At 41.4% G+C, this 27882-nt stretch overlaps 2 protein-coding genes across 7 annotated transcripts in view; one reads left to right on the top strand and one right to left on the bottom strand.

Moving 5' to 3' along the window:
* Positions 1-25206, bottom strand: part of LOC139700907 (carbohydrate sulfotransferase 11-like) — a 66994-nt gene extending 41788 nt beyond the window's left edge. Inside the window, exon 1 of the mRNA XM_071599361.1 lies at positions 24537-25206. The gene's annotated coding sequence lies outside the window, so the exon portion shown is untranslated. The remainder of the gene's footprint in view (positions 1-24536) is intronic.
* MICU1 (Mitochondrial calcium uptake 1) overlaps positions 1-27882 on the top strand; it is a 125240-nt gene that overhangs the window by 78382 nt on the left and 18976 nt on the right. The gene's annotated exons all lie outside the window — the stretch shown is intronic.

Raw genomic sequence — 27882 nt, 5'->3', positions numbered from 1 at the left:
AATGAAATAAAAAATAAATTTTAATTACTCCGGCTGGTATCCAATTTGCTTAAGGGTTTAAAAATCACCGTAACACATTGTTGTAATATCCCAACTTAAGTAATTGATCCCTTCATCCCTCGAGTTCTACGTGGAAACCTGTTGTTTTACATGAGTTTTAAGTGGATCTCAGGGTTGTGCTTCAATGACTTATTCTCCTTATCGGAGATCTCCTCCTTGATTTTGCCCGTGCGTGTCCATGCATGGTTTTGGGCTTGTTTTCAGTTTCCAATCGCACAGGGTTTCCGAAATTTCGAAAAATTTGTCTCATATGATCAAACTTTCTCGATTACCATTTTTCTGGTCATTATATCGTAGTGACACACTTAATGCTCGATGATTTGTTTTCTACTTTTTACCGACTCAATTTCTGGGATGATTGAGGCAATGCGTGAAAAACTTCTTATTACGTTTGTAACTCTATGGACCAGAACATTGGCAATCAGAAAAATTGCACTAAATAACCGCGTTAATATTTTCTTACCGCAGAAAATAAATTTCAGTTCGCTAAAAATCTTCTCAAAGATTGTATCTCTTTCGTTTCGCCCGTTCCTCGAGATTACTTCCGGATTGTTGAAATTGGCCGCGAGTCAAGAAGTTTGCCCACCGTCGTGTAAAAATATCGCTGCGTATGTATCGGGAATTAAAATCTTGAAAATTTGCCGCGGATCGTTCTCTCGTATTATCGTGAAAGATATCGATGTACGGAATCTGTAGCTTCAAATCGGAGGAGGCCATCTGGTCCAAAATTCTTGCTCTTTTCCTTCTCTCGTCCCCTTCTCCCGTCGTATGGCACGCGATGACATCCTCAATGATTCCGTATTCGTACCAACTTTCTCACTCCATCTCTTTCAAGGAGTGATGATTTGTCCTTCCTAAATGTGCCTTTTGGTCCTCCTTTCTTGCTCCCATTTCATTCTACTGACACTCGAGAAAAAATGTTATGTATTGCGAGGATCATTAGATTTTTTTTATAAATAATATTATCATTGAAATACGGCATATTTATGAACATAGTAAATCGATGTATCGTCTCATTTGGTAGTTGATTCAAAGAGCCGAACTGATTGATTTAAGATGTCATTTTTTCCACGAACGATAACGGATCAGAATAACCAAGTCCGACCGTGGTAGGGTTATATTCTGGTCACAATTGTCTGTTGTGTATTCATCCCCTACCACACAACCCTAACGGTGGCTTGTAGGGTATTAAAATAAATAAATAAATACTGATGTGGTGTGCAATGTATTCGTGGGTAGATTTTATGAAAGTGTGTGCGGTAACTAATAGAATTGGGAAAATAAATTGATAATGTTCTGCGTTGGAAATTGGAATCGTTTTAATGGTAAATACTCATTACAATATGAATGCTTATTATCGTAACGATAACTGATCGCGGTGTGACTTAAGGTAGAGGGGGTCATTCGCTGGTTGGCCGCGAGTTCTCCTGAATCGGCTAAGAAATATAGCGAGCGCGGGAAGAACTTTTCTGAAGGTAAAAATTGATGTTGACTTGAATTTCAACCGAGACCTGGACGAAACTTCTGCGATAGGAATTATCTGTGTATTGTTATCTACTTGTATTTAATTTGTTTGTCATTACCGCTCAGTGTTGAACGGCTTACGGATGAGTTCCTTCAAATTGCGCAAACAAACATGCGTTTGAAATCGAGGAGCAAAGCAATGAAGTTAAGATGGTTGGGTGTAAGTAAGATTGGAGTAGCACGAAATTAAGACGCTTTTCTCTTCGTGCGCAAGTAACTAATCTTTTGTTTTCGCGTTCTCTTTGGTATTGTTTGCGTCTGTTGGCACTTATGACGTTAGAAAGCCTCTTGTCCCACGTCATTGGAACAAAGCGATTGAGTAAATTTCCGTTTCCTGTGCATCCCCTTTCATAATAAAGTCTTATTGCTGTCACACTCCAGTGCTCGCCTCGTGCCCATAACTAATATTCCCTTATTTGTGCTCATCGATGCTGAACAAAGAGGATACCCGTGTCATTTCGTTGGCCCACTTGTCTTGTGCGTTCGGAAACACCTCTTCGTTTCGTTCGCTTTCACGTAGCTGGCGGCATAGAATTTTATAAGTTCTCTGCGAAAATATTACCCAAGTGCGACGAATGCTGTGTGAACCTATTTCATAAAGTGCCCATGCTGTAGAGTGCAGGCACCTCGCAAGCGACGAAGTCAATTCCCGCCACGTTCTAGTAAAAGACGTGATAGCCTTGGGACGTTTTCGTCTCCTATTTATATCGTGATATAAGTTGAATACATTTTTTTCTTCCACGACTTGAAAACCTGAAATTCCTTTTAACTCTTTCAGCTCCTTCAACTCCTTAAGTGTCGTCCAAGACGAGGTCTCCCCTCGTACTTACGGGTTCCACTTCAGAATGAACGCATTACTGCTTTCTATAATCTGACCTCCTGAAGCTGCTACTCCTTATTGCAATTTTTTTCCTTACGAAATTGTCAACTCGGATGATAAATATGTCCACTGTTTATCTTTTGTCTACTCTTCGACACACTGAGAGTACGTTCCACCTGCTTGACTCGGTTTTCATTTCTTTGCTGCTCTAATCGTGGTTTTTCGCACAGCGTGGAAATGATAGGAGAAGAATAAAAATATTGCATTTCCGGCCAGCTGGTTGCTTTCATACAGTACTGTAACATAGATTGACTCAATCCAAAGCATCAAAGAACGGTTTGTGAACAGGCGGAGTAATGACAGTTTTCAAAACCTAACTATTGCGAACAATCATTTTTGTAAACAAATTAGTGCTCAAATGTAAATAAAAATGCCCTTATTACAGCTTTTAATCGTGTATATAATGTTTTCATAAACTCTTTTTGATTTTAAATTTGTCCATTATGATATTTTAATTGGTAGACGGATAGTTCTTCGGGTGATATTATTATTTTTTTAATTATTTTTATTTTGCTGCCCATGCTTGATTTCATATGGGCCCACGGGTGTTACCCCGGGGAATGAGTATTCAGCGACGTAGTCATTGACCTTAGCGTGCGTAGAAGTTGGTTCCAGTTATTCCAGTACCCCAGTCGAAGCCTTTCGCCTGGACGCCGGGTTAAGGATGCCACGGCTATTTCCACTTGTTATCCTTGGCAGGGGTGGTTGGGTGAAAGTGTTTCGGCACGGCCACATTATAGTCCCCTTCGACTAGTGTTGTATTTTGTTTGTGTCGCAATGTGGTTTGAGGATCAATGTTTTAGTGCTTATCCTTCTTCGGACGGCTTCGGCCAATATGTGCAGTCCGGCCGCGTGCTCGTTGTCCGGTTAGCTTGGGAGTCCAGTCTAAAGAACGGGTCGAGGAAAGTTTTCATTGATGAGATGGATAAGATTCTATGTGGACCTCCCAGTTCGGTCAGGATTTTATTGACGAAATGTAAGGTATCATTGCCATGATTGAATGTATTCGTTTGAGATTAATATTAGTTGAAAGAAATTTGAAATTGCAAACTGAAAAAAACGGAAAAGTTTTCAACAAAAATTTGTAGCGGCTGAATTCGCCCTCGCTGATCAATTTGTTATTTTGTTGCCCAACTTATATTTTATGTTCAGTCAGTTAAGAGAGCCAGGAATATTGGATGTAGGGGTATGTACCCTCTCTTATCCAAGGGTGAGGTGGGAGTGAGGATCTAATATTTACGTAAGAATTCTGTACCATTTCACATATTTTTGATTCCAATTCCTTGCCGTACACAATTGATTGGCCTTCAGGGCGTAGTTGAAGGGCGCTGGATCCAATGTTCCATAGCGAGAATATATTGTTCTGCATATAACTTCTAAAGGAATAAAGAATAATTTTGCAGTACAGGATAACGTTTCGAAAAACTCAAAATAGTTTCTCAAAATAGTATCTCAAAATAGTCCTGAATTATCTCTTTTAGAATTACATGATAGTCCGTCGAAAGTTTTCGCGATTTTGATTTTTAGTCATTATAAATTCAGGATTTAGGTTGCGCTACACATTTTCATCAATGGGTAGCTTAAGGGAAAATTACTTAAATGTGGTCTTCTTCTGCTTATTCTGATGAAAGGCCTCTATACTGGAGAATGTTGTTGGATTATTTTTATATTGATTAATGACTATTGGGGATCGAGATGGTGCGGTGGCTAACGTACAGGCTTCCCACCTAAAGGACTCGGGTTCAAATCCTGGAGACAACAAACGTTTTTCAGTGGTATCACGATCCCTACTTGAGGTGCTTTGTGGAGATCACTTTGAGTGAGTACGTCGTCCGTCGGATTGGACGTTAACCAGCGGACCCCATGGCGTCTTTCGACAATAGAGGGTAGATGCCGACGCCGGGTTTCTCTCCACCCTTCATCCTTTCCTGTCCATCCCTAATGGCGCAAATGACCTCAGCTGTCGGTCGCCTCCCATAAAAACTACTACTACTATTAATGAAAATTAGTCCATCGATTTCCATTCGATCACTCGTATTGGGCGACCCCTGAAAACTATTGTCTATAACGCTTGGAAACCTTCTCCCCCTCCTCCACCCATTTCTCTCCATTCGATTCGACTTTGCATCCATACACTTTCTCTGCCTTCCTCAAATTTCACCCAACCATCTTGCTTCCTCCCCTGCCCCCACCACATGTAACACTTGATAAATTGTCCTCCTCTCCGTCCAGCTTACTATTTGCAGCATCCAGCCTATTTTGATCTCTCCCACAACTCCCGGACCAATCTGCGTTCATCTTTCATGTACCTAAGCCATCCACCGCTTCATATCTATGTTTTTTATTCTTATTTATTATGCCGTTCCAAATTCTTTAAACTTTGCCTCATCATTTAATGAGAATCGCATGTCTTTCCTTTTTTCATATTCATCCTTAATCTCATTATTATCTGAAATCCATACTGCTTTCGTTGACCCTTATATTCTTTCAGCGTTTACTGCTTAGGCTGGCAGTAAAACTAAACTAAGGCTTTATTAACCACCGAAGTGGCTTAATCAGCCACCCGCGTTTTCCCAACCCATGTCGGGCCTTTTCCATTACCCTTTCTGCATTTTCCATTTCCTCCCTAGATTACGGGTCTATGGAAGATATCTTCTCTTGGTGCATGGTTGCAGGCTATCGCGAGTTTGAACTGCTGACATACGCACCTATCTTTCAATGCTGAATCACGCAATGGCTGTGCGCCCATCAACAAACACCCTCCTCACTTGAATGGACATCGTTATCATCTGTCCGCCCGGTTCAAACTTATCGCCTAAGTCAAGCAGTGGTAAAGAAAATTGAGTCAAAGGGAATCACAAGAACAGCAGTGCCTTCAAGAACGGCGTTCCTTGGGAATACAATAACGCGTGGATATTTTCCATGAACGCTTTTTAAGTTATTTGATAAGTCGTCTAGCTTAAGGTGCCAGAATTATTGGTTTATACGATCAACTTTTAGCATCTCAAGAAAAATAGATGTTCTACAAAGTGTATGTACCCTGATTGAGAACACGTCTTCCGCTTAAATCAGCTAGTAGTGAATCGACATGGGTTTGGGTTTGTCGCACGCACTATTTTATTATGCATCAACGGCGACATGATTTTATTATTTCCCAAGGCGCGAATTTTAACATTTATTTATTGTTAATTAAGCCAAATATTTTTCACGAAAAACTCTCCATTGGTAACTACCCTCGTGTGTTATCTCTGGGACACTTCTCCTGTCCGAAGCAATCGGTATACGGCCTACGTAAATGATTGCTTCGTGCAGAATATGCCTCGTCCAGCAAAAGGTTGAGGTATCCCTATCGTCGAGTGCAACTGTATTTAGCATGTTCCGTTTTTTCTGTCACTTCCGTAATTCTTTTTTTCCGCATAAGTTATTGAATCTCTAGGTTGCGATAAAGAAGTTCACGGCTGGTTTTTACCCCCATTGACAAAATCGCCTCTCATTTCGGCAATCCATAAAAAATCCACTTCATTTCCTTGGGAACGATGATGCGGTTTATTTGAAACAACGCGCTCACACCACTATGGAGTGGGCGCGCTAACATTTCTGGCAAGGTAGGCATGCGCTGAGATGTGAGCCGGCGACAATTATTAAGTGCTACTGATGTCGCGTAGGGGATTTAACTTCGTTCACGTATAATAGAAGTTTATGCCTATATCACGGGTTGATAATAGACAAAAGTGAGGACACTGCATGCACGGTAAATGTTATTTCATTTTGGTTTCATTTCGAGGGTAGAAAGGTAACTTGCCATCTTTCTGACGTACGAGGGTAAGCTGAAAACTAATGGACACATGCTTGTAGACCATAAACAAAATGACCTCCAGAAGCACCCCTGGTGGCATGTGAAAGTAACATTTTCCCTTAACATGCATGCGCAGGTTTGGGGTCGTTTCATTCATCCAGTGTATTTCGAGAAGTGGAAGTATGGATACGTTCTAGTGCTATGTCAACGCGAGTTAAACAGCGTGACTTAAAAAGTGACTCCCGCTGAGATTCATCGTCGTTTAAAGGCTGTTTGTGGTGACGATGCTGTTCACAGATCTACTGTAAATCGATGGGTAGTAAAATTTCGTCTTCTCCTCGGGCGAAAAAGTTCAGAGGACAACCATCCGCGAAAAATGTCTTTTGACTGTGTTTTGGGATGCTCACCGATTTTCTGGAAAGAGGGGCAAGGGTAAATTCTTCTCAGTATATACAGACTCTAAAACACCTCCGGCGTCGAGTTTGTCGTGTTAAAGGCAGCCTGGCGCCAATAATCTACCAAAATGACAACGCTCGTCCACACACCTCGCGCGCAACTGCAAAGGCGCTGCGAAACCTGAAATAGGAACCGATTCCACACCCTCCTTATTCCCCCGATCTTGTGCCTTGGGATTTTTATTGTTTTCCTCAACTCAAGAGGCACCTCGAGGGTAATCATTACACCTCGAGCGATGAGGTGAAGTCCTGGATTCGAGAATAGTTGGAAGAGTTTTTCAGTAACGGAATGAAGAAACTTGTTACACGTTGGGAGAAATGTGTTGTCCTTAACGGTGACTATGTTGAAGCATAAGTATGTGATTTTGAAACATAAGAATTGTGCTTTAATGTACTTATTGCCAGATCTTGCTGTTCGGTTTTGTTCGCGGTCTACAAGCATGTGTGTGCATCAGTTTTCAGCTTACCCTCGTGCAATCGGCTGTTTTTATATTGATGCGCAATAGCTGACGGTGTAATCAAGTTTTAGAATGAGTCACCTGTTGGTGGAATTCCATCCGAATTTACATTGCGTACACGTTCTCAGTATTCTTGAAGTCTTTAATTTTGTCGATAATCGTGGCCTTATCGGTCCACGTTCGAGGAAATCAACCCACGAAAGCCTCGGAACTGCGATTTAACGGGCGAGGGCGTCTTTCGCCGAAGCAATTAGATCGGATAAAACGCCTTTTGCAGACCAGTTGGAACTTGCGTGGGACTCAGGAGGGAGGCAATCTGAAGAGCAATTGTCACATGCGTTGACAGTGAAACGTACGTTTGTTCTTGAAATTGAACTGACCATTATGTGCATCTCAAGTGTAATGTCACACCTTCACGTTAAGCATGTTGAGTTGATATTTTAATTAAGGCTTCCTTTGTAGGCCTTATACTGATCTAGTCCGCTTCCGATACAAAAACAAAAGTTGACTATGTGGCCTTCACCATGCGATAGAATAAAATTATATATATTGAATTTATTTCACGAGAAACGTTTGTTATGCGAATATTTGTATTCGATTGTTCAGGGCTCAACTTTGTGGAAGTTCATGTTTATTAAATGAAGGACACAATGCCCAAAGAACAGTGGGAAAATAGATTGTGTTCTTCATTTAATGCGAATATTTCTTTATTGAAAACTCGGCGGGTGGCTGACACCTTGATGAAGGAAGTGGTGTTGGAAGTTATGTGTAAAGAGAGAAAGATACGACAGTACTCGTAAGTTGTCCGGAAAATCGTTGGAAAACTACTCAACAATTCTGTCCTAGCGTTTTGATGTTCAAGTTCAACAAATGAATCACCCATCGCGATATTAGGTTATATATGTATATATATATATATATATATATATATATATATATATATATATATATATATTTATATATGTATGTTTGGCGAAGCAACAATCTTATTGTGTAAAAGTGGGGAAACCCGATTACAAAACGGAAATCGAAAGTACATTAAGATTGCTTTCACATTCCGAGTCTCCCGGAGAATTAAATTTAGTGACATCCCTGGGTCAACAAAAGCTCGTCGGGAATGCCTGCGATTGTGTCAATTAACCTTCCCTCCCCCTCGCCCCCACCTTCGCCCGTGCAGTCTGACCCCGAGTGTGACATCCCCGCCCCCCCCCCCCCCCTTCCTAACCACCCGCCGCCGCCGCGCGCGTGTTCTTCCTTCCCGGCCTAGCCCGGGGGGCGCGCGCGCTTCGGGCGGGAGTAGGCGGTGCTTGTTGGAGCGTTGCCCGTTCTTCTGAGCGTCGGCGTCTACGCCCGGCGCCCCACCACCTTCGGGGCGGGCGACCGACGCGTCCGATTGTGACTCTCGAAATACGCGAGACAAGGCTGAGCGGTCCGGAAGGGAAAAAAAGGAGAGTAGCGCGCACCGAGTCGTCGACTCCCCTCCCTCACCTTCTCCATTCCCCCCCCCCCGCCTCCACTTCCTACGTGGAGTGCCTATTTAAGAGGGCGGGCGATTCGGTGGGGAGTGGTGCCATCTCGACGGGCGGCGCCAGCCAATTCTCCGGAAAGACGCCTGCATCTTCGAGGTCATAGCTGCGTGCCAGATTGCTTGGGCAGAGGGCTGTCCGTTGGTCAACATTTTCCCTCTTGCTTGGAGGATCGTCTTCCGTTCAGAAACATTTCGTTTTCGATCAAGGGACCTGTGACCAAGCGACCGAAACCTACGGCCTGGCAACTGGTCCGCGTTGGGTATCAATCCATTCGCCTGAATTTTGGCAACATCCATTTGGATGTGGCACAATGCGGCATTCACATTTGTGGCATCCTAGTCTCGGGAGATTTTGGTCCATCAATGCTTCTTCATCAGAATTTGACAGGCTCAAGAAAAAAAATAGATGTCAGACTGCTGTTGTAAATTGTCGAATTACCGAAATAATGAAACTTTCGTATCAATATAAACGATAAACCCTTAAAATTCCTCGTCATCAAAGGAATCATTCATTATATCAGGAACATTCAACACAAAAAAATCAACTATTTGATTAATTAGGCCACTTAATAGTACGACTTTTCTGGTTTTCTGAAGCGAGAAGGGTTACAGCTCATTTGATTTCTGATTCACATTATCAAATTAATGAAAAACAGATGCTACTCATCATTTCTTATTTTTTTAAACATCACGTGCAGTTCACTCTATCTTATCATCCTCGTGTGTGCAAATGTTTCTTTGAATGTAGAAGCAAATTTTCTTCGAGTTTGGGAGAAACGTGTCGTTACATTTCCAAGTGACCGAATCAGAATGACCCGTACTATAAATTCAATTGAACTTGGATCAGAGTTAATTTCAATTGTTGGTGAAAGGTATTGCACGCAAAATTATGAGGCCTTAGCTTAGTTAGCCGTAGTAATCTTGAAGAAACCTAGTTGAAAAATCACCATACGGTGTGACCCAAGATATCAAGGTCCTTGTTTGGTTAGTATCAGTGATTTATTGAATTCTTCATGCGGTTTATTTGAAATGGTTATAATTTATGCGTCGTGTTTTATTCTGAATGTATATTTTGAAATGAATGAAATTACAATCGTTTTGGTAAGTATCATTTGGTTTCGCGCAATAAAAAATGTTTATCGATGTAAAATAGTATTTAAATTGTTTAAGTTTATATTTGAGTCCCGTTGCACTTTATAGATTTCATTTTAATTCCATTTGGTGCACCGAATACGTGACAAAAATTATAAATGAATGGCGCAATGAAAATTTACTAAGGAACGGATACTGTGTAACATATAGATCAATCTACTTTTGCGTCCGAAATATTAAACACAAAGATGGATTCTTGAAAATACGCCTTCCAGGCTCGCAACCACGAAATTTTACTACCCATCGATTTGCAGTAGACCTATCAACAGCATCGTCACCATAAACAGCGTTTAAACGACGATGGATTTCAGGAGTCCCTTTTTTAGCAGTTGAAAATTCGAAAACTACTCGCGTTGACATAGCACTAGAACACGTCTCCATACTTCCGCTTCTCGAAATACACTAGATGAATGAAACGACCTCAAACCTGAGCATGCGTGTTGAGGGGAAATGTTACTTCCACATGCCACCAGGAGTGTTTCTGAAGGTAATTTCGTTTGTGATCTACCAGCATGCGTGCATTAGTTTTCGGCCTACCCTTGTAATTCAAAAATTTTAATTAGGGTATAGATGAGTAAATTCAAGCTTAAGTTTCAATTGTCAGTGTATTGTATCTGTACGATTTTCAGAACGTGGTCATTAGTGCGCCTCACACTTCCAAAGTATTTCACTGTTATCCGAATTGAGATTCCGTTTAGCGTGCCATGCCGTTTTAGATAACGTAAGGTGGCCATAGTTTAGCAAGAATTGCTTTCATTAAGGAGCCGCGTCATCAATAGTCGCCCGAATGGGTTTCAGACGTCGGGGCGCAGGTGTGCTGGACGTGGAAGCACTTAGAGTAGCGTTTACCTTCCGTGGGCGTATGTTTCGTTCCCGAGGTGCTGGCACTAGGTACTCCTCCATGAAATTAGCGTCGTTTTGAGATTGCAATTAAAATTATATGCATTGATCGATTCCGTTTTTACTTTCTTCATTGGCACTACCGCTGGTTAAAGAATAGATCTGGCAATGTGCTCGCGAGGATTAAAAAATAAAATCGCTCTTGGAGCTCGTCGATGGAGTGAGAAGACCCGGCGAGGCCTTGGGCCCCGTGCCGCGGACCCCGCCGTGGGGCTTGGGATTCCGCGACCTCGCCTCGGTGACCAAGAGGAGCCCAACGTGCGTCACACCTCCTGTGACTATTATTCCTTCGTACCAACCCCCCCCCCCTCTCTCCACAGTTTGGCCTGAAGCGTAAAAATCGTGCTATGGTAAGAACGCGATTTTTTTCCCATGCTGTCGACGTGAAACCTTTTTGACTGATACGAGGGTAGGCTGAAAACTAATCCACACATGCTTGTAGACCACAGACAAAATGACCTTCAAAAGCACTCCTGGTGGCATGTGGAAGTAATATTCCCCCTCAACGCGCATGCGCAGGTTTGAGGTCGTTACATTCATCCAGTGTACTTTGAGAAGCGGAAGTATGGAGACCTTCTAGTGCTATGTAAACTTGAGTTGAAATATTACTGACATGTTACTTCCACATGCCCCCAGGAGTGCTCCCGAAGGTAATTTTTTGTGGTCTACAAGCATGTGTGCATTAGTTTTCAGCCTACCCTCGTACCATAGAAATCCGCCGTATCTCCCCACGATAAATGATGCCATATTTCACTCGAATGTATTTTATGCAATGTTAATAAAGCCAAATGTTGGTCATTAAGATGTGCGTGCCATGAGAAAAGGTATTGTCTCTTTAAAGGCGTCTCTTTAAAGTATTTCTTTATTCCCCTTTTATCAATGTATGTGATGATTTTCAAAGAAACGAAAAGTACAGACATACGCATCTGTGTTCAACGGTAATGCAAGAAAGTTGAAGACTTTTTTTATTTGCCCAATGCAATACCAGTTAATCCTCATTGATAATGCAACTTGAAAGAGAGATTTTTATTCACAAGAGAGGCCGCCTGTCCTTGGCCTCCTCTCTCCTCCAGCACATTTATCAGTGATTGGTCTGAAACACGATTTGAATATAAGCATCGAGTTGAGTCACTGCGGATTATGCGTAATCAATCAGAATCAGCCTTATTCCGACAGAAAGTAGTATCAGGAGTGACTTGCCCTGGGGTGGCGGTGGTACAGCTATCGAGTGGGGGCACTTGCATTTTAGGAGGAGGATTAGATTCGATATGAAGTGTCGCAGTTTTTCCGTTGATAGTTATATTTCGCAGGTTTTGTCTACGAGATTTTCTAGATCCTTGACGGTTTGTGTGGAAATAAAGCGTGTCGTATGGTTTATTGACTTCGAAATAAAGTGGAATTAACTGTTTTTTTTTAACATGACGAGTGCTACCTGGCCGACGTGAAGAACACGCACCTTAAAAGTAAAACATACAAAAGCAATAAGTTGGAGTCAATATAACGATGGTGAAATGAAACGACGGGTTGTATCACGTCCAAACGGAATTGTAATCGGTGCCCACGTTTCGATAAATGTAAGGAAAAGTCAATGAAAGAATGCCGAGTGGGGATTTTGGAATCGATGGTGATTGGGTAACAGTTTTTTCACACGTCCTCGATACGCTCACTTGCGCATGCGCTACTTGGCGCATATGTACAATACATCAACATATTTAAAAAAATTCAACTAATTATTTGGATGCATTTGTATTTAATTGTGAAATTTATGTACAAACTGAAACTATCTTAGAACTTATGATTGCATGCATAATACGAACTCGGTTTTACAAGAGGCGAATATTTCTCTTTTTTCTTTTCAAGGTTTTGCATTTCAACGGATAGAATATCGCTCTTGCACATATGGTGTTTTTTTTAATTGCATCATGTTGGGTGCTGGAAATTACTTTTTGGGATGTTATGCTGCGATTTCTTTACGTCATACGTAATCACATAGATAAATTCATGTATACATTCACCAGACTATCGTAGTTTTTTTGGCATTTAGCCAAATTATGGGAATAATTTGGTAGGAATAATCTGTGAAAAATGAAAAGTTGCATCGTCAAGGGGAAACAGCATCAGCGATGTTTGATGTTGTTTCCCCGTGTTTGTTAAACCCAACGTGACTTGCATGATTGTGCTGCAGAAGGGTCCTTGCTCATGGTTAGACTGAAGCCTTGCTAGCGGCAATGGCATTTGGCTTTTAAGTTGGGGTAATTTCGCGGCGCAAACAAAATCAGCTTACAGATTAGAAACTGTGTCTGCCACGTGGCGGTATTCAGAGCGGCTACGTAATGACTTGCAGGCGTGTTTACTGTACTACACCCCACTGACCTGTTCCCTAATCGTCTCTTTATATAAAATAATCATGAACACAGTAATCAACCCGAGGGTTGGTATGGTAGGTGATGTTAGAGTGTACAAAGTATTAAAAGGCGAGTGAAATTCCCGGAAATTGAACCCAGGCCCTCCACTTAGTAGTCCAACGCTCTCACCATGGACTACCGCTCTAACCCTGGACCTTTTTATCTAATATGAGATATTAATGGACATGGAAACATCGCCAAAATTTGATTCCCAAATTGAAATGATGTTTTATAGAGAGATGCGGTTTTGTATTTGAAAACAAAGTGTGTTCGAGTTATTTTCAGGACTAAAAGGGTATCTACCTGTATTTTATACTCAACCCTCTTAGTGCGGCGGGCCGATATATCGGCTCTTGCGTAGGCTTTTGTTTAAATCGTTGTAACTTATGGCTTTTTCTTTAATAATTTATGGTTTTTGTGCTATTGATAGGTTGAATTCCATAGAATTACGCAACTAATTTTTTAATTTTTTATTAGCAATTTTAAATGCTTTTAAAAAAGTATAATTCTGACTATAATTTTTCGTTCAGTTTTGTACATGTCGGGAAGCTCTGCCTAATTGTTTGCTTGTTTTTTTTTCTGAGTTGTCTTTCCACAATGAAAAGCCACTGAAAGGCTATTAATCTGTTTTCATCTGTAATCTCTTGAATGTGTTGTGGATTTGTGGTGTTGATATATACCTGCTTATTCAGACTTTGTTGAGACGATGGAAATGAGAGCACTGCTTTGTAATCATTTTGGTTTCTCTTGCCGTCTGTCGTATCTAATCAATTGCACCCTGTGTAATGGATTACATTGTCAGCAGTTCTCTGTGAGTTAGAACTTGGTTTTTTTCTGCCTTTTGATTGTAAGCACATTGCCGTAGTCTCAAGGAAAGGGGAAAATTCCCAATTTGACTCAGTGAGATCAGCCTTTTCAACAAAATCAAACTATGCAGAGGCTGACAAAAAAATTTGTAATTCACTGGTTTTTCTTTATTTATTTATAATATTTTCTACATGTCTTTTTGATTCTTTATTATATTTAAACATCCCAGTTTAATTGAAAAATGTTTTTAAAAAAATATTAGTTTTGTGTCTAAAAATTGAAATATTATTGCTAAAAAAATATTCTTCAAATTTATGATACTGTAATAATTACATTTATTATTCAGATGATGTAAATGCATTACACCATTATTAACTATAATATTATATTTTAAAATAAAAAAACTGCACATGGATATCTACACAAATAACTTCATAATGTTTTTTTTCCTAAGTTGATACATTTTCTTAAATTACACTTCGCACTTCTCACTAGTACCCCTGAAATCCCTGCCGCACTAAGAGGGTTAACGTATGCCGTCAGCGAATATGGGGACATGTGGGGAATATGTGGACAAGCTAACAAAAAATTAGGATTTATTTGAAGGGTACTTGGTAAATGCAATGAAAAGTTCAAAGAGAAATGTTATCCGTCGTTGGTTAGGCCTCAGTTAAAATATGCTGCAAGTATATGGGATCTTCATGAAGTTGAATTGATTGTCGAATTGGATCGCAGGCAGCGTAGAGGACCAAGATTTGTAAAAAGTTGTTGTGATAAATTTAGTAGTGTATCCAAAATATTAGAGCAGCTAGGCTGGGAATCACTCATGGAGAGAAGGTTTAAGTACAGAATGAAGCTCTTACCTAAATTGGAAGGAGGTCTCTTTAGCAATGATGTGGAAAATGTATTATTCCCCAATCGTACTGCGGTAAGAGGGATCCTGCTATTAAAACTAGAGAGATTAAGTGTGGAACATGTAGATTTAAGATGTATTTTTTTCCACGAACAATTGGGGCTAATGATAACATTGTTATATATATATATATATATATATATATATATATATATATATATATATATATATATATATATATATGTACAGAAACAGATATAAGGAAAAGGGATAGGAACACATATAAAGGACGAACACAATAAAGGTGGGGAAGGCGGAATCGAACGGATCACAAGAGTAAAAATATTTCCTTGACCGGGACTCGAACCTCGGATCTTTCCACTTGCCGGGCGGATGCTCTTAACCACTTGAGCTATCGAGGAAACGTAATTTACCCTGAGATATATATATATATATATATATATATATATATATATATATATATATATATATATATATATATATAATATATTATGGGATTAGCACGTAATCATCCGAATGTGCGGTGGGATATCTGCTGCAATAACGAAGTTAGGTAACTGTCTCCACGTTGATAAAGCCATCGAACCCTTCCCCTCGCTCGGCACCGTCTTTACCCGATTCATTCCGCGCCCTTAACGGCGTCTTAGCGCGCTCATTGGCATGCCCGTAAGCGCGCGCGTACTCTTTCGAAGGTCACGTGCTTCGATTTTCCGCCAGCGCCGATTGGCCGGGCTCTTTGCCGCTTTTTTCAAGATATGAATGACAGCACGTTTTGCGCCCCCCGACGTGACGTCTTTCATAATCGCCAGGAAATGCGATTTGCCGCCACCCCGTGCGCGCGCTTCGCATCTCTCTCGGCTGGAAGGCTCCCCCCCCCCCCAGATCTCCCTTTCGATGCGAGGCCTGCACTCGAGCGCGTAAGGGAGATGATTTTTTTTCCTTCGTAGGTGGTGTGGTTGGTACCACTGTACGTACTCGTGGACGTTATTTTTACGGCACAGCCGTTTCGAGACCGTGGTGACGTAAACGGTGGTTGCCAACCTCTCCGGGAACTTTTTCTCCGAGGAATGTTTCAATTGTCTTCATTCGTTTGAAATCATGCGCGCAATCGCGCGTCAATTGTCGGCTCTCTCGTCGTCGGACTGTTCGGTTCTCTCTTAAATCAGTCGAGTGTCCCATTTCCCCCCTCCCATTTGCGCTGGTGCTTTTAAATGCCGATGGGAAGATAGGAGGAAGCTCAATGTTTTTTTTATCATCAACGGAGACTACTTAACCGTATATCCATAACTCAAACTTACTGTCGGGTTAAAAGTTCTATTGACCAGATGTCCGAAGTTATGAGTTTTACTGCTTTGCTGGAGGCCATTTTAGGAATATTTCATTTGCGCGTAAATAAATGGTTTGGTTTACGAACGTCAATGTGCGAAACACCCTCTTTTACTTCCTTACCTCTCATAATTTACTAACGGTCAAGTGGGACAGAAATTTTTATGAACGAGTCTTGAGATTCGTAAAGGCTTACAGATGACGTAATTCACATAGCTGTACCATAAATGACGATAAAAATGTTGTAAAATAAGACATTTCATCGGCTACTGAAGAATTTTTCCAAAAGAAAAAATTTGAATTGATTTGATTCGGCGCTTTTGTTAACCGTTATCTTATGATGTTTCGGGTCGAAAGGGGTAATTTTGGGTCATTTCTCCTCCCAATTGTATTTTAAGTTACATGCACGATCGTTTGCAAAACGTAATAAAAAAGGAGTAATATCTTTCTTCACGACGCTTATTCCTCGTGAGGAAATTTGACCTTCGTATGCATATATAGTTAACTGAAAACATAATTTGATTGGTAAGAAAAATCCCGCGTGCTTTTACTCAACGCCCAGTGTCTTCATCTAATCATTATGCGTAAACGCGTTCACTTGAGGTTGTTTCTTTTTAAATAGCTTCATGCAATGACAATACTTCACAGACAGGCAGATAAATTATGTCGCGATTAGCAATCGTATTGTGACGCACGGCCTGGTAAATCTTTTCCTCGCAAAGCGTCGTTAAAAGATCCTGGTGGTGATCAGAAGGCGAAGCTCGCTCTCAACGGCTCCCGTGGCTAGTAATAGTGAACGAAGTGTGATTCTCTTGAGACTAGTCAAACAGTGGGGGAGGGAGGGAGGGTTGGTGGGGAGAAGGGGATAGCTGCGCTTCTCAGAAAGCTGCCATCGTACACCCTTGGCCTCTACAGTAAGATGCGCGTTGTGTAAGCAACTTGTTTACCTTATGTATAACCAGATAAGATTCATTATTTCGCGTGCTTCTTTACTAGGGTTGCAGCACGCCTTTCTTGGAAGGCGAAGGTTTTCAGAAGATCATTCGTTGAGGATTCCCGTGGAAAGAAACCAGTTGAAAACTGCTTTCGGTTTTTTTATCCCGCGTTTTTAGTCTTCCTCAAAAAGTCCTGCTCGCCTGCTTAGAATGTCAACCCCTCCCTAAGTCCAAAGTGTGAGAACATTCCGCGATTAAAATCCAATTTTGATGCTCATTTGATTAAAGAACATGTTAAAAAAAACTTTTTTTAAACACAACAGTTTCAGGACCAACTCTGTGGGATTCCTTCACGATGAGGATTAAAAGAAAAGAAACTTCGCACTTCCCCATTAAAGATTTAATATTTCAAGACCATGGTTTCGATGCTGCGCATCACCATAAGGTGATATAAAGGAAATTCAAGGCACCGTTTCCGAATCACTTGTGAATGGTATACGTACATCTAATAATTGTAGAGATAATCTTAACACCTGATGATGACGCGGAGCATCGAAACCATGGTCTTGAAATATTAAATATTTATTGTGGAAGTGTTAATTTTTTATTTTTTAATTTGGAGTCGTCGCCGTGTACTGCGTTACTGTTTAACAGCGAATTCACGTCGCTTGCGGTGCCCGGCAACGCCACTCCGAGATACCCTTGGTGTGCTGGAGCGGAATATCGAAAGTGTACGAATTCCAATGCGGGATTAGATTCAACCCGACGGGTTCAACCCTCAGCCCGAGAGGGGCTCCTTCGCACGTAGTACGCATCCGTTATCGACCGGGAATTTCTTCTTGGACGCTTCGTGCGAGTCATTCGCTCTTTTCTCACCCTTCTGGTGATTCTGTTTTATTTGTCTAGCCCACTCCCCGCCTGATGTGAGAACAACCCCCTCCCTCCCTCACGCCCCGCAATCCTCACCCTGTAGGATTAAGTCACTGTGGCGTATCGTGGTCATCTCGTTCCGTTTCCTCGTAAATACGTATTAGTATCCTCGTATCTGCGCATGAAGGAACTAGCATTGCGGCCTAGTCCTGTTGAATTTTACATTAGATGTGTCCATAGATGGAATGTTGTGTTTCATTACCCCTTTCATGCACTGCCGAGAGAACGAACCAGGGCGGTAAGGAGTTGAAATGTTATCAGTTGATTTGCTCAAAGGGCCATCGAGCATGTGAGACGCTAAGGAGATGGATTTAATAGCTTCTTGTGTAAAGGAAAAAGGGGCTGCTTCGGTGCGATCAAGGGTCAGGATATCTACATTCCGTACGTTCGAAGTTAAACGAAGTTATGGACGATCTATCATATTGGACACAATAATGAGTGAACAGGAACTTAACTCAATGGCCTTCTACTTATTTTAATTGTCACGGCTGATCTCATCGAAGACATTGGTTATCGTAAAATTCGTTGCCCCACTATATATCTTTCGCCTCTGGTTAAATAAATGTTGAATTTTGTATATATATAAGTTATATTTTCGCTGGAAAGTCGAATTAGGTGGTGCTATTTTTCTTGCAGCGTGTATGATTGTCTACGGAGAATTCCTAGAGAGACGTGATGACCCCGTAAAATGAAAATAGATTATCAATCCGAAGATTGGTTTGTATCAGCTCTGCAAGCTAACCCGTCACATCTCAGCCTCTTCGGTCCATCGAACTTCTTGTGTCGACGTCCTCCGTCACCTACTCGCATTTCAGACGAAATTAGCCAACGCGCGTAATTTATTCCCATCGACTATTTCCGTTGTTGTGGAAGTGATTAAAATAAAAATAATGTGATACGTAGTTAAAGTATGAGAAGATGTAATTTACGTATATTAGTAAATTGGAATTAAACATTTACTTAACAATTAAATATTCTATATAGTTAGAAATTTCCGTAACGGTTCGTGGAATATTTTCATTTTGTAATTCATTCCCTTATATTATAATGAATCGAATGAGATTTAGTGAATTTATGCCCGTAAGTTCACTGTATCCACGTAGAGTTTCTGGAAATTTACGCTGTGCGGAGCATGTCAGAATGCAGTGATTCACCCAGTGGACATAGATGAGAAAAATGGTAAAGAGTATGAAAAGCGCCGAATGCAAGGGGTTGGGAAACGTGTATTATACTAATTATCGTCTAGACAGTGAAGAGTGGATTTTATCATTATCTTAGATTCTCTATTGCACGCCGTAGAGAAAGAGAGCGGCTGATCGAATATATCGGCACTGATCTTTAAAAAAACGTCCGAAGAGTGATAAAAAAATATAAGCCGCTGAATATCTGTGCTAAATACTATTTTGAAAGGTTCGACTATTTATTATACAGGTATCATGTATATCATGCATATATATGTATGTATAAATCACTGTTGGCTGTATACTAGCCTTTGAAATATTAGCACATACATTAGCCAATTAAGATTAATATGATATGGCTATTTAACATTTAGCTTACGTTAATTCTTTTTTTTCGTGGTTGCCGCAGAAACGTGAAGATCTATCTCCATTTCCATCAATTTTTGCAGGGTATCATTTTTGAGAAATCTTTGATATAATGTGCCTTTGACGAACTGTTATTGAGATATGAATCGTGCAGGGGAGTATGAAGATCTTAATGGAAAGGACCATTGAGCGCTAAAATTACATCCTTTGAGATTAGCAAACCGCGTCACGATACCAGATAAGAGAAATAAACGGTGTTTCCCTCTCTGGTAGGCAGACTGATTGCCGACGTATTGCCAAAAAGAATAAGAATCTAAACGGAGATGTCACTATGTCTTAGAGTTTAATATCGCAGGGCTTTGCGCAAATTAAATAATGAGCGAGCTTATAACTATGCCATATATTATTCTAATGCAGGCTTGGAATGGATATTTTTAATCCATTGAGATCTTCAATAATGGATCCTACGTCATCTTCCGAGTGATTTTATTTTGACTGAACAAGATTTTTGACCTTCCCGACTCATGAAATTTTAATTTTAAAACTGTGGCATCGTCTATAGGTTATAAAAATTTAAAAAGTATTTCAACGATGCAAGTTTCCTCAATCAAGAACTTCCGGTATCTTAAATTACGGAAAATGATGAAACATGAAACTGCGTAAGCAGTTGTCAACAGTTTCTGAAAAGGGACTCTGACGGAATGCGCTTTAAACATTTTTATCGGCAAGGAATGTTCACTGAATATAAACAATTTCACCGAATCGTATTGTTTTCGTATAGGCTTCGCAAAAAAATCAACATTTTTCGTGGTTTTGCTCAAATACCTAAAACCAGGGTCTAAGGCCTTTCGAAAGAAAACATTTTTATCCCTAAAAAGGAAGGACTGCTCTCGGGTAGTAAGTTGATAGTTTCTATTGATATTTGATATGCCATGATATTAATTTGAGCGCCGTAGGTTGTTTTCACATGGGACACAGGAGGTGTACATTAATTGTTACTGTTTGCTCGGTCCGCAATGTACAGGAAAGTGATTTAGATTACTTCCTCGAGCGTTGAATCCACGACAACTGTCTCCTCCCATCATTTAAGCGTCTCTGCCAACCAATGTTTGAAATTAAAGTGATTATTTATTATTTATATTCAATGTTTACATTTGCAAGTGGAAACGCCGTTTGGTGATGTTGCGTTATTTAAAATCCTTTATCGGAGCGTCTTGTAAGGTAAACCGAGCACTTCTTTCACAGTTGCGCCCGGTATCTGACCCTTGAAGGAAACCGCGCTCTCTTGGAAATATGTATTTCTTCCACCGGAATTCTTATTAATAAACTTCTTAGAGATCTCATGTGTCACCAAGCCAGAGTTGTTACCTCGCGCCAAATAGTTGTGTCTGAATTGCTATCAATCTTGTTGACTGAACTTCAGCGAAGTAGAACATCAATGTCTCTCTTTACGAGGACTAGAATGGTTCAGGAAGGGCATTACGAATCCGACAAGATTCACTAGTAAATATTAAAAAAAATGAGTTGAAATTTCAATCTCAGCATAATTTTATTGCTGGAATAACTTCTGGCAAAGCTCCCACTTAAGTTACCCCACCAAAGATTTTTCTCACCAATCTTTGGTCTCCACTGCATTAAAACTCGGGGCGGCCAGGAAACGTATGGCTTATAAATACTGAGGATACGTGGAATTACTTCCTTGAGATCACACGCTCAACAGTCAACAAGTTCATTCCCAGTATATTCATGAAAGATAACACGAAACCTGTATGGGATAACGCGAATGTTAGAAAAGCATTGCGACGTCAAAGGCTGTGTCACGGCAAGACGAAAAATATTAGGAATTGATATACTTATGTAGCCACAAAAGGAATGAGATCACTTACGATTACAAGATATCTAGGGCGAGAGCCAAGAAGGAATAACGCATAGCTCTAAGCGAATTCCAAAGGAAAATTTGAAAGAGAAACCGAAAGCATTTTGGCCGTACGTCAGAGGGGTTCAGGGAAATAAGTCAGCAGTTAATTCACTGAAAAATGATTAAGGCGAAAGAGTAATCAGTAGTTTGGAAAAGGCTAACTATTTAAATTCCTTCTATCAAAGCGTCTTCATCAATGTCTCAATGAATATTTCCGATAGCTTAGAATCAATTAATTAAGTAATTATAATTAAACTTAAAAAAGTGCGTGGTGATGATTTTTTGGGAAAAGAGCAATCCCCTCAGAACGCCCACTGCATTGGGAACACGGGAATGGAATGTGATGAAATACGTACCTAGGCGTTACCCTCACTCACGACCTGTTCCGGGTGAAACACGTACGGGGAATATGTGGACAAGTTAACAAAAATTTAGGATTTATTAGAATAGTACTGGGCAAACGTGATGGAAAAGTCAAAGAGAAATGTTATCTGTCGTCGGTTAGGCCTCATTTGGAATATGCTGCAAGTATATGGGATCCACACGAAGTTAGGTCAATTGCCAAATTGGATCGTGTGTAACGTAGGGGAGCTAGATTTGTAAAACTTTGTTATGATAAACTAGGTAGCGTATCCATAATCTTAGAGGAGCTAGGCTGGGAATATCTCACGGAGCGAAGGTTAAATTACAGGTTGAATTTCTTCCATAAATTATAAGGTCGTCTCTTTAGTAGTGATGTCGAAAATGTATTATTACCCCCATCGTTAAACTGTAGGAGAGAACATGCCAATAAAATTGGAGATATTAATTGTAGCACAGATGGATTTAAGATGTCATTTTTCCCACGAACGATGAGGGGTCAGAATAACGTCCAACCGCGATAGGGGTATAAATATTTGGGTTTAAATTAGTCTGCTGTGTATTCACCCCCTGCCACACACCCTAGCGGTGGCTTCCAGGGTATTTAAAGTACGAGGGTGGTCTGAAAAGTTTCCGACCTAACAAATATACAAGAAATTTTTTTCTGAAATTTTTGAGGTTGGAAACTTTTCTGACCACCCTTGTATCAAAATATAAAATTTTTTGCAGCCCTTTCGGAAGATTACATCTAATGTGGAAAGTGTGGATCTCCCGTAAATCAGAAACGGCGGAGGAGAGGGAAAGTATGCGGATTCTAATTATCGTCGCACACGATCTGAGGAATCATTTGTGCCCTTTGCCGTTAACGCTAAACCAATAGCCTGTCGGGCACCCACCTTCTTCAATCCGGTCCGCGAAAAATTGTCTAGGAGTCGCGTCAATAGGATTATACGTGATGCTCTTCTAGGAGGTCTAACGGTGATTAAAAAGAGACAAGACTTATTTCCTTCATTTCAGCAAATATAGAAAGACAACAGATAATGATGTAATGATTAATGACACTTCGTATTTGACCGATTCACAGAAGACTACAATGATCATAGTGATAGTAACGCTCTGAATTCGACCCAATGACACTCTTACGGAAATAAAGCATTTGCGCCGCCGGAAACACGAAAATGCCGGGCCTCCCTTCTTTATAGCACACTGGTTATTAGTGTGCGAAAATCTGGTTCAGCCCGATTGACTCCTCCATTGAAACTTTTTCTCTCTCACTTTTTGTTTGTTTGTCCCCCAATTCAGCCGCGACCTTGTGAATTTGCCTCTTCTTTTTTTTGGTCGAAAACTTTGAATTCTTTTTTAGCTTGAAGTATCATTTTCTCGTGTGATCCCCATCCAACGAGAGAAAAGAGTCACGATACCGTTATAGCGCATTGCGTCACTAATTGGAGGGCAAAAAAAAATAGTTTGTACGGGAGGTCAGCAGCAGTGGCAAAAATACGGTGGCTGTAGAGAGAGGTAGAGATGCTGAGAGGGGTCGGGAGGTAGCGCTGGATGGATGCAGCCGCCTCGGTGACTTCCCGTTTGTTGGAACCGATCGGTAATCTTTCGATTCGCTGTGGGCGAGGATGACGGAAGCGACGGCGCGAGTTCCGGAAAGAGGAGGACGCGTCCGCCAAACGACTCGACATCCACCCGCCCACACGCGGAGTTCAGTTTCTAGGCGATTCGGCGAACTTCGGTATGTAGCCCCGATGTGGGACCTGTTGTCCCTCTCTCTCTCTCTCCCTCACGCACACGTATTGCTGATGACCTTTTTCTGCCGCTAACCCTGACCTTGCTCAAATCGACGGGGTGAGAGTGTTTCCTTCCTCCTGCTCTCCCCCTCTCTCCTGCTCGATCATCATCACCTGGAGCCGGATTGGCATTTAAATCTCTGTTCCCCGTAAGCACACGTTTTGCGTTTCGGCGCAGTCGCACATCTTGTTAAACTTATCAGAAAATCATGACGGGAAACGAAAACGGAGAATGAAACGCGTTTCATTATGCCTGTATGTTCGCTTCACGAAATCATTTGCGATGGAACCGGTGAATAATATATTGACCAAAGTGACAATTATCTTCGAGGCGTAAGAACATTGCTTTATTGTATACAAGTTAGCATCATGCAGTGTATCTCGAAACGACGATTATAATTACGGGGACAACTGGAGTTTAAAATGTGAAGTATCCAAAAATAACGACCTTATTGAGGTTTTGCTAAGTCCGGGGGAATTGTTCTAATAATGCTGTCTGCTAATGCCCTGTGTCACTTGGACGTGCGTGTGCTGATTAATGGGAGAAACAATTATGCCGTCGGGATAGGCTTGTCGTTTGGAGCTTCTGAAAATAGAAGGCCAGGCCCTACGAAACGGCACTTTCGCCGAAAGGCGGATATTTGTGCGAAAGCTTTTCACTACAGTCCACAGAGAGGCGGCCCAGAGCCATTTGCGAATGTATGTCAGGACGTCTTTATTTTCCCTTTAGAGATCGACCCATTAGATTTAATGCTCGCCGCGTTCGCTGAAAATAAATAAGAAAAAAAAGAAGAAACGATGGAATTTCCAATTGGGTGGGGTGTGGGGCGGGTTAGGTGGGGACCCCGCCAACTGCGGTTTGCCGTCCGAAAATTGAAAACAAACCTTCGTAATAGTGGCGCCGTAATGTGTCTCTCCTTCGTCGTCGGGCTGGAATCTCGGGAACTCTTTCTATTCACTCTTGACCTCTTCGGCAGTGCTGGAGGAGGCCTCTGGGGTTATTTTCTAAGCTAGAAATTTAAAAAAACAATATACCACTCACAACAGTCCGGCTGTTTGACCACTCTTTCCTGGGACACACTTAGGAAAATGTTTTTCTTTTTAGGTGGAAAATCATCAAGCTACACTGGCAACACTCGGATGGGATCCTGCTGACCTCGTGTTTTTTTGGGCAGTTCAATGATAATAACCCCTTTAGAAGGACCCCTCCACACCTTGTGTCCTCGTCCTTATTCGGAATCCTCTTCTGAAGGATGCGTGCATCCGTCCTTCATCCACGCTTGCCCTCGCGGTGTCCGGGGGCACACTCCGACGCCCCCCGCCGAGGCGCACGGCTTGAACCGGCGGCCACCCCCTCTCCCTTCGAACCTCCCCTGAGGGAGAGAGCGCGCGCCGACACTTGGTTTCCGGCCGACTCACATGTGGCTCGCGCACTGACAGCGACTCTCGTATAGCTCGGAATGTATCTTTGCTTGCGAATAACTTGCAGTTTCACTTCTCGCAGCCAAGCGGTCGTCCCGCCTAACGTCTGCCCGCGCTGTCGCCGGCGACGAACTGAGAGGCGCTCATCTCCTACACTCGCTCGCCCCCCCCCCACGTCTTCCTCCGCCCGCCCCCTCGCTCCCTCCTCAGCCCGCTTTCGCTCATCCCTCCTCCTCATCCCGCTTTCGCTCATCCCTCCGCCCCCCCCCGGCTCTGCCGTCTCTGCCTTCTTCACCGCTCGCCGCGTACGTATTGTCCCCAGATGAGCGTAGAAGACGGTTCCTCACCCCCCACACACCCGGCGCGTATCCGCCGACGCTGCTTAGATCCGTGCCGTCCGCTGGCGCGCTGTTCAAAACGAATGATCCGCTCTCCCGTGAACGAATGGCTCGCGGGTTTGGTGGACGTGGATTGAGGATAGTTCAGGTCCAGGAATAACTGATGACGAACCACTGAACCTACAGATCTCAGTGAACATTACGTTTCCTTGATAGCTGAAGTGGTTAGAGCATCCGCCCGGCGAGTCGAAAGATCCGGTGTTCAAGTCCCGGTCAAGGAAATTTTTTTGCGTTTGTGATCTGCTCGATTCCGCCTTCCCCACCTCGGTGGAGCCATAAAACATAAACACAGTAATCAACCTGAGGGTCGGTTTGGTAGGTGATGGTTGAGTACACCCAGTAATAAGCCTGATGGCGTGTGAAATTCACTCATCAGGGTTGGAGGGCCAGTTCCTTTCCCTGTGCCGGTTATGGTTTCCGAGGAAGATCTGGTACCCGAAAAGTCACATAGCTTGGGTGAAGCTGCAGGTTCCCAGATTGCCTTGTCTGGGAATCGAACCCGGGCCCCTCCGGTCAGCAGTTCAATGGTCTACCCCCTGGAATACCGCTACCTGCTTATATATACATATACCGCGACCTGTATATATATATAATATATATATATATATATATATATATATATATATATATATATATATATATATATATATATATATATATATATACATACATACACTCATTCACATGGAAATAGATATAAGGAAAATGGATAGGAGCATAATTAAAGGACAAACTCAGTAGAGGTGGGGAAGGCGGAATCAGGCAAATCACAAGTGTAAACCTATTTCCTAGACTTGGACTTGAACTCCGGATCTTTCCACTTGCCGGGCGGATGCTCTGACCACTCGAGCTATCCAGGAAACGTAATTTACCCTGAGATTTGCAATGCTTTAACCAACCGAGTGCCCCCAAGGCCAAGAGATGGCGTTAGGAAGCTGTTTCACCCACCAAAGGAGAAATAGACAACACACAAGAGGAAAGGATGGTAGTTTAGCAATCATACAACATCATAAAGGACAAGAGACGAGCCACACACACACACACACACACACACACACACACACATATATATATATATATATATATATATATATATATATATATATATATATATATATATATATATATGTATATATATATAATACACAGTAACACACAATATAGAAACACAAAAAAAAGAAGAACACTCACACGTATTTTCTTGATATTTCGACGGAAACAATCCGTCTTCATCTGAAGATATAGAAGTAATGGCTGCAGTCATTACTTCTATATCTTCAGATGAAGACGGATTGTTTCCATCGAAATATCAAGAAAATACGTGTGAGTGTTCTTCTCCTTTTTTTTGTGTTTCTATATTGTGTGTTACTGTGTATTGTACTATTGGGCACTTCCGTGTTACGTCTACGAAAGTATATGTGTATATATATATATATATTTTATGAATTTATCTTTTTGCTCATCATACTTTCAACATATATAACAGAACATTTCTGTGCAAAATTTATTTTTAGACCATCTTCTTAATATGCATTGGTAGTATAATTTGAATATACTTGGTTAGTATAAAAAGTATGAGGAAAAGTTTTGGAAAAATATATTGTTCAGATACTGCTGAAATGCCTCACAATTTTCCCAAGTACATCAATTGAGTGTTGACACACTTTTGCCAGTGGCCTTTCCACGACTTGAGGACTCCCTGATAGGTGCATTCTGGAAGGGTCTTAAGGTTACACATGCAAGTTTCTTTGATGCCACTTAGGACCCTATGATGGTGACTTTGAGGGAGAATATCGCTTTAGGGAATAGGAAATTGTCTGCTGGTGCCAAGTCAGGACTGTAAGGGGTTTTGGGATGCCATTGGAGAAGGTCTTCGCAAGCAGACGCTTGACTCTGCTCTCGGTCGTCAGTCTAGACCTATGAAACGACTTAAGCGCATATTTTTTGCATCACCAAATTTTTAGTGAAAATGGTGTACACTGTCATCTTGTCAATGCCAATACAATCTGCTATAACTTAAAATTCACACACTTAACCCATGGTCTGGATTCAGCACTTCACGAGCACGTTATGGAAAAATTATTATCAGTACTTTTTGTACACAGGTTGTATAAATTGAATACTCATTCTGGTCCTGCTAAGCCAATCAGTTCTGGCTTGACAGCTGTAAAATAATAATAATAAATAAAATTATTGCTACATTTTGGGGGGAAATGAGTAGTATGTGAAAAGATGGAAATAACATTAAGGGAATCGGAACAATTTACCCTTTGAAATTTTAACCACAATTAGAAATGAAGGGATTAAAGCCATGAAAATACTTAATGGAGGAATTAAAACGATTTGGTTTGCACTGATTAATAATATCTAGCATATCAGAAATGTTTGTGCTCGCTGAGGAGGCTAGTAAT

This window comes from Hetaerina americana, unplaced genomic scaffold (assembly GCF_022747635.1).
Source record: "Hetaerina americana unplaced genomic scaffold, ioHetAmer1.1.p SCAF_11, whole genome shotgun sequence".
Taxonomy (NCBI): Eukaryota; Metazoa; Arthropoda; class Insecta; order Odonata; family Calopterygidae; genus Hetaerina; species Hetaerina americana.
This window is presented reverse-complemented; position numbering and strand designations above follow the sequence as displayed.